At 41.0% G+C, this 12890-nt stretch overlaps 1 long non-coding RNA gene across 1 annotated transcript; it reads left to right on the top strand.

Moving 5' to 3' along the window:
- Positions 1-1294: 1294 nt before the first annotated feature.
- On the top strand, positions 1295-12616 carry LOC110363267 (uncharacterized). Its single transcript, XR_002421223.2, has 3 exons — positions 1295-1913; positions 5610-5742; positions 8963-12616. It is a non-coding gene; the product is annotated as an uncharacterized LOC110363267 (long non-coding RNA).
- The last annotated feature ends 274 nt before the right edge of the window (positions 12617-12890 follow it).

Here is a 12890-nt window from a genome sequence, read left to right as displayed (position 1 = left end):
ACTCCGATATCATCCGTGATGTCAGATGATGGAGCTCATGGTTAGGAATGAGGGAGAAGGATGCATTTTAGTACTGGTCCTGGGAACAAGAGGGGACCAGGAACCATTGTGTACCACCCAAGGTAGGACCCTGACACTCCTCCTCAGACCGGAGTTTTCTAAGTGCTAGTCTCAGTCTTAACTATTAATGGCACAAACAGCAGTTTCCTATGAGCTATTTATTGACTATCCCCTGTACCATAAGTTTTAGGAAGCAGGTAAAAATGGATAAAGTTGACTTGTACCATAGAAATAACCTTGCCCTACTGACTCAAGTAATTACACGTTGTCTTTATTGAAGGGTTTTTTTGTTTCTTTCTCCCTTCAGCTTTTAAAGAAATGAGCCCCTCCTACAGACAAGTTACTGTGGACCACAGAGCACAGACCCAGGGCAGAGTTTATGGGTTTTACACTTTCAACAGCCTGTTTTTCTCTCTTTTATGTGTGAAATAGCTGTTGTGCCACCGTAGCACTCCTGAGCTGGTACATGTCTGAGCTGTGCTGTCTGAGATACCCTGCAGTCTGTATGTCTAACACTGATCATTGCTTTCTAAAGTCTGCCATGCTAAATAATAGATAAAAGAGATGAGCCATGGTGTGTTTTCAGTTTCGAGTGCTTGATACATTTGAGCAACAAGCGTTATGTTTTCAAGGGTGTCAGAAAGAAGCAGGGAATATAAGACAGGAATGGAGGAAAGAGGCAAAAAGAAGAAAAAAAAAGAAGATGAGAAAGAGCCTGGCCAAGCGTAAGAAATGGAACGGACACTCTGGAAAGTGTTGAATCGCACTGGAACACTCTGGTGTCCTACAAAGCAACAAATATTTCTGCGATGAGTGAAGAATTCCGATGACTCAACCTAATGGGAATGACTGAATCCTCATCCCCTCCACCCATCTCAGCACTTCAATCCAGATCCCATTTATATTCCTTGTAAGTGCAATCACTGGACATCCTTGAAGTGTTACAAATTACACAGCGCTGCTTAAATGAATCCATTAGAATATTAGCATTTTCCCTGCCAAGGCAGTAACAGGCAGCACCCAGCTCTCATGGTGAAATTTGCCTTATAACTGCCTTGTAGCACTTATTAATATAGTTATTTGACAATTTGTCATAATCCTTTTGTAACAAAAAAAAACAGCTATTTGCCTAAGACCAGGTTTTTAATTAAACATTAATTTTCTCGATAGGTCAGGTGGGGAGTTGATATGTGGAACGTTCCATTCTGGTTTTCATCACTTTCATTTTACATTCACTTTTCCTATTTTAATCATAATAATCAGAACCTGGCACAATTTCTAAAAACAAACATAATGAAAATAAATTACTAAAAAACATGTTTGATTGCAAACTTGAAAAATCCCTAAAGCTATTTTATGGATTTATTAATAATTTGGAGTGAATCTATTTTTTAGAAGTATGTAATCTGAAATTTAAATTAACACTGAAGTTTGTTTTAACAACCTTGATTCTCCTTTTCTCTCAGACTCACAATCTTTTTAAGATATATAAGGAGAGATGTAGACTGTACTAATTACACATCTATTACAGAAAGAGCAGAAGAGCACATATGTATTTTGTGAGTACTTCAAACATCTTGGCATTTCATTCCTTGGTTTGCCTTTTGTTTCCTGCCTGTATCTTCTCTTTTGGTTTTGAGAAGAGTAACAAAAATAGAATTATTCCTTTAAAAATCTACCTATTTTTAATGTTTAATGAACATTTACCAACTCTAGTTCTGTCTTTCAGCCGTCTGATATGTCAAGACCATTGCGCATACCGCAGCTGGCAGACATTATTTTCTCCAATACACCACTGGGTTGGGTTACCAGCAAAAAGAAGTCTCTATGATACCGGTGAAAGATTTCGAACGGTAAATTTCATCAGTTTTGAAACAAAATATATGAAAAATACAATAGGCAAGGGAACAAAGGCTCATTTCTTGTTCAGATAAGAGATTTCAATTTTTGCTTTTAGAAAACATTGCATGAAGTAAGTAGGTCAGAGCTATGCTAAACCCACACTTCGTTTATCTGTGTGCTGCATAACTGTTCTGTTTAGCAGTTTAGATTTGACCTGAATTAAATATGAAGCTAAAAAAAATATTATAAAACAATAAGAAGAGATCTGACTTACCAAGAAGCCAAGGCTTCCATCTTCTCCTCACTGTTCAGTTCAGCACAGCTTGTGGTGCTCATAGAATCACAGAATCATTTTGGTTGGAAAAGACCTTCAAGATCATTGAGTCTAACAGTTAACCCAATAATGCCAAGTCCACCACTAAACCATGTCCCCAAGAACCTCAACTACATCTCTGTTCAACCCTTCCAGGGATGGTGACTCCACCATTGCCATGGGCAGCCTGTTCCAGTGTTCAACAGCCCTTTCTAGGAAAAAATTGTTCCCAATATCCAATCTGAACCTTCCCTGGCACAACTTGGGGCCCATTCCTCTCGTCATGTCCCTTGTTACTTGGGAGAAGAGACCAACCCCATCCATGCTCCAAGCTCCTTTCAGGCAGTTCAGAGATCAGAAAGTCTCCCCTCAGCTCCTGTTCTCCAGGCTGATCCCCACAGCTCCCTCAGCCGCTCCCCACCAGACACCTCACCAGCTTCATTGCCCTTTTCTAAACTCACTCCAGCACCTCAATATCTTGTAGTGAGGTGCTGCAGTGACTGGAGTCCTTCACCCAGATCCAGATACTCACAGCTGGAAACAGCAGGCTGGGATAAACACATCGTGTTCACAAACAGGAATAGGGTTTTCCCCTCTCTGGAGATTCTGCACCATGAAATTTAAATGCAAAAACATATGGAAAAAAAACCCAATAATAATAATTTAAAAAGAACAAATCTTTTTCTCTGGACAGTGATTCAGAAATCTAACAGAAAGTGCAAAATGTTTTGCTATACATGGAAGTGGTATGAAAAAAATATGTGTAAACTGTCGATCCCATTAATTATAATAAACTCTATACTTGACCATTAGGTTTCCTAGGTTTATTAGCTGCAATGAAACTTTCCTGCACCTTGTAGATGGTTTATTTCCATGAACCATCTCCTTTCAAGGTGGTTCCTTCCCAGCATCTCTCATTAACCTGCAGCTCCAGGTCCCAGACTGTAAGAGACTCTGCAAATAAAACTCAATACACCTTTTGTAATTAACATCTTTGTGTGAGAAGATAAACAGGCTGCCTTTCAGCTGTCACACCAGACTTTCCATGCCACCAATCTTTTTATTTCCTCTGCATTTTAAGGATATTTCAGATGTGTATAAATCAAGAGTAGGGTGGATGCATGCACTGCCTGCTTGTATTAACATATCTCTGCTGGGCAAGAGGAACAGCAGTGGGAGCAGCTTTGCCTGCTTCACCCAAGTGAATTAGCACTGAACAAAAGACCTAAGCAAACAGCCTCCACTTTCTTCCAGCCATGACACATGAACAAAGCCCTCCAGACTCCTGACATGCCATCTTTATCTGTCTGCTTGGCCATACTGCCCAAGAACCTTTTGCAATGGCCTTCAATGAAAAGCAAAGAAACCTACCTGTCAGCTAGCAGGATTTGCTTCTCCAGCACACCAGCCTGGAAGAGCTGAGCACAGGCACCACGGGCACAATCTGCTTTATGTAAGAAGAAAACTGCAGTAGTGGCATTTTCACTTTTAACGCATCATCTCCGAAATGAGGAAATAAGTCAAGCTGCTAATGTCCTTTTAAATGATATATGCTTACGTGTTATATAATGCAAAAGCATTAAAAAAATACTCTTCTTCCATTTTGGTGGGAGACAGACAGTTTTGCTAATAATTCAGCAAGTTTACCGTTTCTTCCCTAACAGTTACAGTAGGAATCTGCAGCTGAAAGAAAGGGGAAAAGGTGTTCTTCATATTCTGCGATGAGACATTTCTGAATTAATCAATCTCCATTATGGTTTCTGGGTATTGGTTTGTTGCTTTCTTGATTACAATTAGGTGAAGGTCTGCCGATTAATTCATTGAGTCCTAATCTCCCAGTGTCCCCAAAGGAGACTAATCAGATACCTACGATCTGAAATTCAGCATTCTCCCAGGCACAAGAATCCATGGAGACAGCGGATACAGTGATCTGGTGGAACAGCATTCCCACCTGCCCTTTCCAAGAGCTCTCTCCAGGCTTCCCCTTCCCCATCCCTGGCCTTCAGGGACTAATTAGTTTATGACCTATTGTTGGCATCCTTGGATGCTCCTCCGTGGCTAAGGAGTTAACCTTTTCTCTGCCTAATTATCTAGGTGATTATCATGAGTTAAGCCCTAGAGTAGTTAAGTTTATTGTTTTCATTCCAGACCTGCAGAAGTACTTTTGTATTTGAAAGCAATGTCTGTTTTTTTCCAAGCTCTATTTGCTGGTTGCATAAAAGATATTAGCTGTGTCTTCGGATCTGGCTTTGTCGCTTTACTCTGACAATTCAGGCTACATCCAGTGGTCTCAGCTTTTGCCCACTGATTCCTCTTTCTTGCCTTAAAGCGGCTATTCTGAGACCTTCAGAGGTTTCTCCATGGCTTAATAAAACCTGTATTGAAAGCGGACCTTCTGAATATAGCCTTTAAAGCCCACAAGTAAATTGAAATTTACTATGATGTATGACTATATGATAGTTACATTCAAGTTCTCTCTGTTGACATGTTATTATTTCTAATTTCTAGTTACAGTGACTATTCAAAGGTCAAGCTGGATAGTTTGTTGGGACAGTACTTAGTGTGTTCCCTTCTTCACTGAATGAACACCATCTTAATTAGATTAAATCCCTAAGGACTTACCTCAGCAACTTTCTTAATTAAATAATTATAGGTATCTCCTTTCAGCAACAGGAACCAAGGAGTTTTAAGACTGATGGGTTGTTATACTTGAAAGACTCAACCACGCATCATCTTTTCCTGTTCCCCTGTCCAACAACAACAATGACAACAAAAGCATGCCAAATCTCCCAAAATCTCCCCAGGAATTTAAGTTTTTCTTAAAAAAAAGAGAAAACATAAGAATTTTCAGATAAGTCAGCAGGTGATTAACCATTGGTACAAACGGTCAATGGAACAGGAAGATGCAACATCTCTCCAGAAACCCTAACATAATCAAGCACAAGATGCTTCATTAAATGCAGGAGTTATGGGACAAAAAGTGTAAGATCATATGATCCTGTGGTTCTTTCTAGATATAAATGCAATTCATTTTTTTTATATAAGATTTATCTGAGGCGTTATCCTAGAAAAATATGTCACTGTCAAATTAGCCCAGTTCAGCACTGGAATTTAATATTCTTGTCCTCAAGATAAGTGATTCTCAACATGTGGGAGTACTCCAGAAATTCCTAAATCCGTGCCTGAATGACAAAAATGAGAAACACTTTTAACATACGTAGGATATTATTAATCAGGAAACACCAAACAGCTTCATGAAGGACATGTGCATGGTGAGCTCCATCTTATAGATGGGGAAATAAAGAGGTTGAGGGAAGTATAATGACTTTTAATGTCTAGCCCGACTCCACCAGAGCTAATGACAAACTGTCTCCCTGTCTACTGCTCATTTTAGCCTCAGAAGACCATTCCTTAAGGTCACAAAAAAAAATAAGAACAGTCATTGGACAGTGATGGCAAAAGGCACCAGAGACTCACAGTGAAATGAAAACGTGTGAAGATGAACAGGAAGCGAGTGCTAAGGAAAGGTCAGTGCAGGTTTTCTCATAATATTTTTGCCAAGAAAGAAAATTAGCTGTTCCCTCCGCCAGTCCTTAAATCTGATACTACTTGTTCTTAACTCAAAATTCCTCCAGGATATTTGATCAAAACACAGTTGGCACATTGCTGCACTGCCTGAAGCACATTCACTTTCCAGCTCCCATTCTTCAGATTCCTTCATTGCAAATGAAATTCATTAACAATGGTGTTTCCAGTTTATCATTTTTTCCGCGTAATCATTGTACTCCAAGATGAACGGCTGGCACCTTACACACATGTTGTTTGAGATGCTCTCTATTGTAGGTATTCCCAACTCTGCTCATACTCCACCACTGGAGACAATGTCCATCTATCCAAACCGTCCCAAGCTGGGAATCCCAGTTATAATATATTTCTCTTGGGGGATATGAGACAATGGGGACCATTTGTGGATCTCTGGGATCCATGAGTTGTAAGGATGCCTACAGAAAAGACACCCTGCCCTCTTGCTTTGTTTTCTACCTCCAGAGGAAGCCGAGCTTCCAAGGGTTTCTCTGCCTCCAACTATAATTCTGACTGAGAAAGAAAACAGACCGCTGTTGGCCTTACACTCAGTATTATCACTAACCTAAAGCTGGATAGTCAACTGAAGTTAAAGCCTATAACTTTATCTTCCATAAAAGCCAGCAGCCTCCTGCCTCTGTTTGCTCATACCCTGCTTGGTGCTGCTGCAACTGAGATTATTTCACCAGCACAAGTGAGAGGAGTTTCAAAAGCAGGGAAAAATCAACTAAAATGAGGAAGAACAGGACCTCCAGCTAGGAAGTTGTGCGTGTGAAAGACAGTGGAAGAGATATATGCAATAAAATAGCTATTTATCCACAATAAATGTACTTTTTAAAAGCAACAATTAAAGCTTGCCATTACAGGATTCCTGCATCAGATGCATTTCAGGCAACTAATAATTATTAAAACACTGCTTATCGAGTTAAGTAACTTTTCATTAAAAAGTTCTCACCTATTGGGCATTTAATTAGCACACAATAAATTATCCATTTAAACAGCAATTACTTTCTTGAGTCAAGTTCATTAGAAGCAGTTATTTATGGACTCTTGTTTATAATGTATCTAAGAAAGTCACAGAATTACAGTGTGTGCATATGTGTGTGTATATTATCACTGCTAAAGCACCTGCAATTAAAGGAGGCCATTCCACAGAATGCAGAAGCTGGGCTGAAGTTCTCTGAAGGACCATCAGCTACAAGAGCTTCCTTGATGGCACTTGGCTGGGCCAGGTTTGCTGGAGGAATGAGGAGGGAGGGACCAGACACTGAGCTGCCAATGATGGACCAGAAGTCAAATATTCCAGATCAGATACAGCATAAAAGACAATGGTTATGGGGGCTGACTGGAAAAATACAATGAAACTGCACCCAGAGATTTCTATTACATTAGGGGTACTTTTAACCGATCTACATCTACCCATGTCTGCGGATTTTTGGAAGTAAAAACACATATGAACCTTCAGCTTCCTACCGGGACTCTCCCGAAGAGTGGTGCGTGCGATACCAGTATCTCTGCTCTTGTGGGATGTGAGTCCATTGACATTATTAAGTAGCTGCCATCATCATCTGTTTTTCAAGTGACCTCCAAGGGCAGATCTGCACAGTGTTAGCCATGAGGAGCTGCCAGAAGCACCATGAAGCCAGCACAGGAGGTGATATCCTTGTCCCAGAAGCCAACCCACTCATTGGAGACCCCACTGCACCCTGCCCAAGTGCCCCCAAGTGCCTGTGGCTATGTCAGGCAAGGGGAGAGGTGCACGAAAAGTGCCCTTAGCTCAGGAGATCTCAGAGATACCATCTGTTTTTTATCCTTTGCCCAAGTTTAAAACGCTGATCACGACACTCTGAAGACAAAATCGGAATATTTAAACCAGCGTAACATCCACCAGAGCTAGAGAAGTTAAACAGGTTTATACCTCTGTACTTTGTCCCCACCTCCATTCTTCACATTTCAAAGACTAAACTAAGCTCAACATATCCCCTAGCTGCACATACAGGGACAACATGTGTCTCCTTTAACCCAACACCCACCCAGCTGGTCCTGAGCTGTCAGCTGCCCACACCTATAACACACATGGCCCTGTGCTCCCTCAAGTCAGGAACAGCAGCTGGGACTCACTACACCCAGAACCTTCTTTTGGGGAAGGCTCAGTCATCTCTTCATGTTCACTTGATGAAGTTGTAAAATTTGATCAGTCTAAAAGAAATGCAAAGTACAAAAAAGCACAATTGCCAAGTGTCCCATAAACAATGAACAAACAGATTTGTATGTAAGCAATTTGGTAGAGAAGAGGATTTGGAGATCTATAAAAATAAACAGGCCCAGAACAACCGCAGACATAATTAAATCAGTGAAATGAAATATCAAATGCTGGCAGCCCACAAACACTTTGATGATGATAGTAATAACAGGGACTCGGTGGATGAAAAGCAAGAGAGAAAATGGTCCATTAAAAATAATGGTAAACAAAATGAGGACCACGTGATGGAGAGAAGGGCATGTTGCACAATAATTTTAAAATTTAGTCTTTTTGTGAAAGGGAGGGAGACCTTCTAAAGCAGTCATTTCTTCTGCATCAGTGAAGAGTAAAGTGCCAGCTTTGGAAAATTCAGCATCTCTAGACAATAAGCCAGACTCTCAGCCAGGCTCTGAATTTGGCACATCTCCTGCACTCTCTTCTGAAGAGGTACATGGATTTGAAACAACTGGGAAGCTGGATCAGTATATAAAAATCCAGAATATGGACCGTGTACTACAATAGCAGTTTATCCACCAAACAAGCAGTTCATGGACATTTTCCCAGCTGGGAATAAGTATGGATTGATATATATATATATATGTTTTCACATTATAAGTATACTGGGAATAAGTATAAATGTGTATAACATAAATTAGGAAAAGGAACAACGTATCCCTCCTAGAAGGGCCAATTAAAAAATCTACAAGTTCAAACATATCAACATTGTATGACATCTATCCCAGTGAAGCACATGACTAAACGGAAATATTTCTATGAGAAAGTACAGACCTTTGGAAATTGGTGTTTGATTGAAGACTCCAAATGGAGCAAGGCTATTTTGCTTGGCTAAAACACATACACGTCCTTGAAATACCCTGACTGACACTTGCTAATATTGATAATATTCCTCTTTCCATTCCCAGGCTTTCAGCAGCTGCTTAATGCACTATCCTGGGAAGCAGCATCGGCATTACCGTAAGAGACCCAAAAGAGACGAGCAGCGAGGCAGGGGACGGCTTTACCTCAAGGAGTGCACCTGCTTACTATGGCTCCATGCACACATACACCTCACTTAAATCAAGTGCTGTGATAATAAAGAACATGAAAATATGATGTATGAACATCTTCCTAAGTCGACGAGGATATATATATCATTTAACCTGATACTTTGTTTTATTCAGCTCATCTACCATTTAGGATTTGCTTGGTGTTTCTGATAACACAGGAATTAAATACAGAACAGGTTCCAGTTGCTCTGCTGACACACTCACAACATCATGAGATATCATCACCAGTGCTCTCGGTCAAGGGGTCGGGGGGATGAACAGCTCAGATTGCCGCTGTCAGCTGCAGCAGGAAGGCAAAGCCAAGCTCCAGCTCCTGCATCCCTGCTCATTTCTGCTCCTCCTGGAACTTTATCATCCCACTCACAGCTATTGGTATGTAAATCGTGGCATCATGTCTGACATCTGCAACCGAAATGTCAGCCAGAGCGAAGTGCTGTTGCTCCTCTGGGCGTGGTGCAGACACATGGATTGACTTTTGTATAGGATCTTGGGTGAGTTTGCGAGAGGCACCGCCACCCTCAGCTATTCTGATCACCTGTGCAGAACCTCCCATGGCAGAGCATGGGGCTTTGATCCGCTCTTAGGAAGGTACCAAATTATTAAAAATGTGAGTAATGTAAATGTATATGATATATTATGTGGGATACTTGAAATCATCAAAATGATGAAACAACGCCTGTTTCATTGAAGAATGAAGGAGCTTTGTGCAAAGCAGCTGTTTAATTATCTAGCACTGAGTCGTGTAATGATTTACACACCATACTCATAAATCCCAAATCAGCTCAGGGAGAGCAGTTGTTTTTATGAACTAAGAAAGAGAACTAGCACAGACACGCCTGGAGATAACAGTTTTAACATTAACATATAAATAAATCTAAATAACACTTGCATTTCTTTCCTACCTTCCCAGTAGAAGACTCATCCTGAAAACTCCAACACATAGCATTTTTACTTAAGCTAGTCAAACCAAAGCAACACCATCTTTGGGATTCACACTTGCAGTGAATGTATTTATCACAAGTTAATGATGGCTACAGCATTAAACTACCCTTTCCAAAGTTCATAACAATAATTGCACTAGCTTTGGGTACAACCTTCTGAACTGATGATGAAGAGGCTTGATGAAGCCTGACCCCAGAACACCCTCTTAGGTTTTTAAATAGTCTTTGGTACAATTAAGAAAGTATCATTGATTAATGATCCAAGGAATTTCTGAGAAGAATTAGGTATTAAGAATCACAATATTTTTATCATTTTTCAGACTATTTTCTTACATTTTAGTGTCAGTAAATGGGAAAAAGTAGGTCTATATGGCAATCTTTATGTGGCTGGTGGAAATGCAAGATGGGCAATTTTCATGTTCTAAAATATTGCATATAATCAGTTAGGAAAGGCCAGAAATGTACCTGATGAAATAGTTTCGCTGAAAATCATGGTCAGTGAGTCCAAAGTACTTCATGTGGAAGATTTCTAGAGAGACATAGAATTGTGGGATGCAGAACAGGCAAAAGGGAGTTCATCTCTACAGCAGATCAGCAGAAAGGACCATCCTGGCAATGCAGCAACAGAGCTCAGGTTTGGTCCCGGAGCAAGTTCCTTGGCATCATTTAATTTATTAGCAGGAAAACAGCCTGTGGGTCCAAGAACTGTATCACACAGGACTCTGATTTCCCAGGTTATTCATAAACACTTAGAAGGTGCCATTCACCCTGGATTTGACCCAAGGTAGGTGAGAATCTGTCTGGGGGATAAATCATGCAGTAATCTGAAATGCAACTGCTTTTGGCTTCTGTGAAGTCCTATGAGCTCACTGAAATGAAGCCGTAACCAGGAGGCTGTAAAGTAACGACCCATCAGAAAACCTGATGCCTTCCCATTTCTCTCCTCGCAGACTTCTCAGCCCGCCTGAATTGAGACGTGCCGGAGGCAGAACCAGCTTTACAAAGCTAATGCAGGCTGTGCAGTCAAGTCTCTCAGCACTATGTTTACCATATTACCTTTAAAAATACCTGCCTACTTTTGACTAGCCATGCAGAATTTTGCAGTTTCTGTAAATCCATGCATTATTATTCCCTATCGGATGCCATCTCTATTGCCCATGCATATTCCCTTAAACCTTACAGTCCCTTGGACTTTACGGTCTTCTCATTTCAGCCCCTCTATACTCTTTTTCCTGCTCTGTCCCACTCTGCAATTATTCTTACTCATTGTCATTTGTATGCCTCTTATCTAAAGCCACGTGAAAATTGTATGGAACTAATATACTTGCCTGAAAATATTTGCTATAAATATGACAAGAGGATTGTATTCCCTTTTCTGTCTGTTCCCTTGAGGAAAAGTGCTCATTAATTTGATTTCCAGCTTTCATTTTTTTTAAAGGAAACAAATGACAATTATTGTTTACTTTGAAGTGTGATCTTTAGCATGAATAATTCTCAAAAAGAAACATCTGCTTCGCAGATGAGTTGTGACAGCAGACAATATGCTTCCATATTTTGCATTCATACTTGAGTGGCAAGAGCTGGGACTGGGACTGACTGTCCAGCGTCGCAGCACAGTCCCAAGAGGCCAAGATCACTTCTCAAGAGGGTTTCTTGGGGGTATTTTGTAGCATTTTCTCCTCTTTTGAAGTGTGGTCAGCCCTGACACGGTGTCTTTGTGCCTGCAGGAAAGCACGTGCACATGCCAGCTACCAAACATCTCTTGGCCTTTTGGAAGGTGCCTAACCCCAAAATGGCCTGCTTGTATGTCCAGAGACCAATGTTTTCATGCATTTTATCTTTAACTACACTGCGCACTTCCCATTCAGCATGTGAAACAGGTTTCTGCCTGTGCCCAGCAAAGCTTGGCTGGCAGCTCATCGATCCAGGATGGATTTTAGCAACAGCTGGACCTTGGCCAAAACCTATCATCTAAATGCAAGTCTAGAGTTCTCCAGATTTTCAGGCCTTTTAGCATTCTTGGCTGACACTTTCTGAACTGGCTGGCAGGTTGAGATTCTGTTTTCATATCCTTATTGGTACACAAAATGTACTGCAAAATATCTTTCCTCCCTTTTGCTTTACTATAAATCCCCTGCTGACCCTTGGAAGCCATTGCTGTCTCATGACTGAATAGATAAGGAAGATTTGCCATCATCTAACGCAAGAGTGAGATTTGATCTCTAGCACCTTCATCAGCCCACCAGCCTTTACATCCCACCCTGTCCCCTGAAAGGGCCTGGCAGTGGATTACAGTACAAATTTCAGTTTAGAAAAGAGACAGAGAGAACAGGTGACATCTATCATACATCTTTCCATTAATATGTGAGGGTGACAGAGCACTGGAACAGGCTGCCCAAGGAGGTTGTGGAGTCTCCTTCTCTGGAGACATTCAAAACCCGCCTGGACGTGTTCCTGTGCGACCTCACCTGGGCGTTCCTGCTCCAGCAGGGGGATTGGACTGGATGATCTTTTGAGGTCCCTTCCAATCCCAAACATACTGTGATACTGTGATACTGTGATACTGTGATACTGTGATACTCTTCTTCCAAAAGAAAGCTATGGATATTTTACCTTAAGCACTAAGCTGAACTATGTGACCAAAACATTACACCACCCCTATGCAAAGCGTTGTAGTTGCAATTAGGTGTTTAGAGTCCCTATAAAGCTATTTTCCTTGACATTTCCACAGCACTCCAGATATAACTGTCAGCAGTCCCAGCACATCTCTGGGACTGTGCAGCACAGGGGCACTGAGCTCTACAAGAGCTGAGGACCTGTGAGAGCTGGAAAGCCCTCAGCCC

This window comes from Columba livia, chromosome 15 (assembly GCF_036013475.1).
Source record: "Columba livia isolate bColLiv1 breed racing homer chromosome 15, bColLiv1.pat.W.v2, whole genome shotgun sequence".
Taxonomy (NCBI): domain Eukaryota; kingdom Metazoa; phylum Chordata; class Aves; order Columbiformes; family Columbidae; genus Columba; species Columba livia.
The sequence above is the reverse complement of the archived record's forward strand: the minus strand, read 5'-3'. Positions and strand labels throughout refer to the sequence as shown.